This window comes from Rhipicephalus sanguineus, unplaced genomic scaffold (genome assembly GCF_013339695.2).
Source record: "Rhipicephalus sanguineus isolate Rsan-2018 unplaced genomic scaffold, BIME_Rsan_1.4 Seq2179, whole genome shotgun sequence".
Classification (NCBI taxonomy): Eukaryota; Metazoa; Arthropoda; class Arachnida; order Ixodida; family Ixodidae; genus Rhipicephalus; species Rhipicephalus sanguineus.
The window spans coordinates 14,278-17,558 of NW_023614794.1; the positions used below are offsets into that span (position 1 = coordinate 14,278).

At 46.4% G+C, this 3,281-nt stretch overlaps 1 pseudogene; it reads left to right on the plus strand.

The window, feature by feature from the left end:
- Positions 1 to 1,731: 1,731 nt before the first annotated feature.
- Positions 1,732 to 2,599, plus strand: LOC119376756 (SAP30-binding protein-like; annotated as a pseudogene).
- The last annotated feature ends 682 nt before the right edge of the window (positions 2,600 to 3,281 follow it).

Sequence of the window (3,281 nt, forward strand, 5' to 3'; positions counted from 1 at the left end):
CGGGTACGTGAGATCTGGGGAATTTTTTTCCGTTTGCCATCTTAAATTTCCAAACGCTAGCCTAAAGCATGCTGTATGTAATATATAAAACTGGAAGAAGCGCACAATATAACAAATATAATGAAACAGCAGAAGCGTACAAATCTTTCATTTTGAATTTTCTTACAACTGTAATTTTCTCAAAGTAGCCACTCCATCTAATCACCTAAGTTGTCTAGATGGCACAGAAGCAGATCAAAGTGTCCCCGAGAGAGGAGAACGTAAGCCGTGCCCGAAAGAAAACAATTTTTTTTTACGAAAGTTGCTTTTTACGGCATAGCCAGTTGCGAATCGTGATAAGAGGGTTCTGTGTAAAAATAATAAATCTAGTACGTTGTAAATACCATTTAATTATATTTCATTCAGGAAGTTTAATGAAAATACACATATTACGCCCTACTCCAACGTTGCTGTGCCCGCTCTTCATCACAGTACCCTGGGGCTTTCGAGTGCTCGGGCTTTCAGGTGAGCCCAATCCCGTGCAGTGCTGTGCGTATCTTGAAGTGAAAGAATAAAGCGAGAAAGATTCGCTGGGGTCGGTGCCGGCGAGTAACTTCTACACACAGTGGAAAATGTATTCAAATTATCACCTCAGTGCACCTGTGCATCAGCATAAACAGTGTTTCCAGATGCTACCGGGCAAACAAGCAAATGCTCATCACAAAAAAAGCCCAAAAGAGGAGGAAACATGATGAATTTTCCCATTCTTGAAAATATTTTTATTATAATAAAAAAAAACATGTCAATCAAATACAAAGGTGAGATTAAAAAAAACATAATTACCTTGTACAGCAAAATATATATGCGCGACTATGAACGAAAAACACATAATTACTTTTTAACATTGTCTCCAGGTAGTCCCCATTCAGCTGAAGGCACATTTGCAAGAGCACGGTTAAAGTTGTTGATTCACCAATATATGTTTGACTTCAACTACACAAGATCATCGACAAACACGCTATAAGTATGGATACTATAAGTCAACGACAAACACACATTGGTGACGGTGATGATCACTGAAATAACTATATTTGCTGGAAAATGCATATAAGCACCCCCTCCTACGCACAAAAAAAAAAAAAATGCTACAAGCGACTGAAAAATTCTACAAGTGACTCGGGGATAAAGGAAGGCCAAATCCGCTTATAATAAACGGAAGAGAACTGTGACGAGAGGTCGACCCATTGTTTGGGTTACTGTAGCGGTGCGGCGATACGGAGAAGTTTGAGGGAATCGCTTACATCCCAACGGTACGGGGAGGACAAAGTGGAAGCCCCTCCATCACATTTGCTACGACTATGCTGGCGGAAAACATAGGAGCGTTCACCCTTTTGTGAGGTATTCCCGGGCATGTTTCAAACAGCACTACTTTTCGCGCGCGGAATGACCTTTTCGCACGCTTTCATGACCTGGTGAGATTTACATACATAGAGTGTACTCTAACTTACCTCCTTTTTGTGGTATGTAAGTGCTGCCATCTATGGACACACAAAAAAGTTCAAATGTGCGTTGCTTTGGAGATAGTGAGCCCTCTTAATTGAAATTTCCAGTTTTCTTTAGCTTGATAGCTCTTAACCTGCCGCCCGGTACTTGGCCAGTTCCCCTTTGTGGGTGAATGCCACCAGGAAGAGGTCGTCATCATCATCATCGTTCTCTGCATCTACACTACATCTACTCTTGCGAAGGAGGCAATGGCGGTCTAGAAAATCGTCGTGTTGTGCGTAACTGTAACCAAAATGAACAGCGATTCCTCTGTTTCGAAGGCGTTGGCGTCTCTCACCGAGACGTACACCGATTCGGAAGGCGAACTCGACTCGGAGCAAGAGACCACTGAGCGCAAGGAGCCGAGCGTCGAGAGTACGCCGAATTCGCCAGAGTGGAGTGCCGCTCGTCTCGTACCGTGCCGAGACGAGGACGAGGCGGTGGGCGAGGACGAACCCGGCCAGGTGCCTGTACGTGCGTCCAGAGTACACCGGTCTCCTTCCACCGGTGCCTGCAGAGCCTGGGCCGAACGGCGTGTCCTGCCGCCCGAGCCCCCGGGACGCTGCGCGCCGCCTGCAGGAGAAAATCGCGCGTCTCTACGAGCGCAAGGTCCCGCGACGGGCGCGACATGAACGCCTCGATCCAGATGCGCAAGGACTTTCGCAAACCCGAGCATCTACGAGAAGCTGATCGCCTACTGCGGCATCGACGAGCTGGGCACAAACTACCCGCCGAGAGACGTACGACCCCACACAGCTGGGGGCCCGACTCGTACTACGAGGAGCTGTCGCGGCGTCAGAAGGAGGAGATGGACAAGCGCGAGCGCGAGAAGAAGACCAAGGTCGAGTTTCTCACGGGCACGGCTAAGAAGCCCGAACCGCGCAAGAGCAAGGTGGGACGTCGGGGGCAACGCAGCCCGTGCTGGGCGTCGCCAGGCCTCTGGTTCTGGCCGCCAGGCCCACCGTCATCTCCGCCTTCGGCACACTGCCCAAGAAGTCATCCAAACCGTGACAGTATTCAACCGTCCTCGCTGGTGAAGACCGTGAAAGGGGGGCCACTCTGGGGATATGCCTTCTGAGTCTTGAAACTTTAGAAAAAAGAGTTTGTACAATTGCCTCATTTCCTGCTGTGTGGAGAAGCAGCGAACATGTTACTCCCATGCCTCATCTCAGACGTATTTATGTGAGATAGGCATAACGGTGAAGTTAAGGTAGTGCCATATGTGGGTTTCTCATATGTTAATGTTATTGACGGTCGCAGCAACAGCATTATGTAAAAGTTGTAAGCAAGTAGTAAAACCAACTGTTAATCTATAAACATAAGAGTCTGTTTTTTGTATGAAACAAGGGAACATGGTGCTGTGGTTCTACACTACTTTAACTGGTTTCAGCATTGTCATCTAGGTTATCATAATTGTTATGTGTATAGTAATGTGTGAGTATATGAAAGAACAGTGTATGTTATCGGATGGTCTTTAATGGGAAAGTATGAGGTGACCTGTTAAGAATAGGTATTTTTCTCTAATCTTAATTGTACTTTCATGAACATGCATGTGCCTGAAGTTGTGTCCATGTGGACACCGGAGAAACTTTGTATGGGTGAGGTTTATAATCGCATGTCATGCACTACAGTGAAGGAGTCGTGTAAAAATTAATCTCTATGTGCAAAAACTCTTATGGTTTTCATGCTTGTGATGCGCTGCAGTTAGACACTGGCCAGAAAAAAAACGAGAAACACACAGGGTGATGTGCAAACTCACA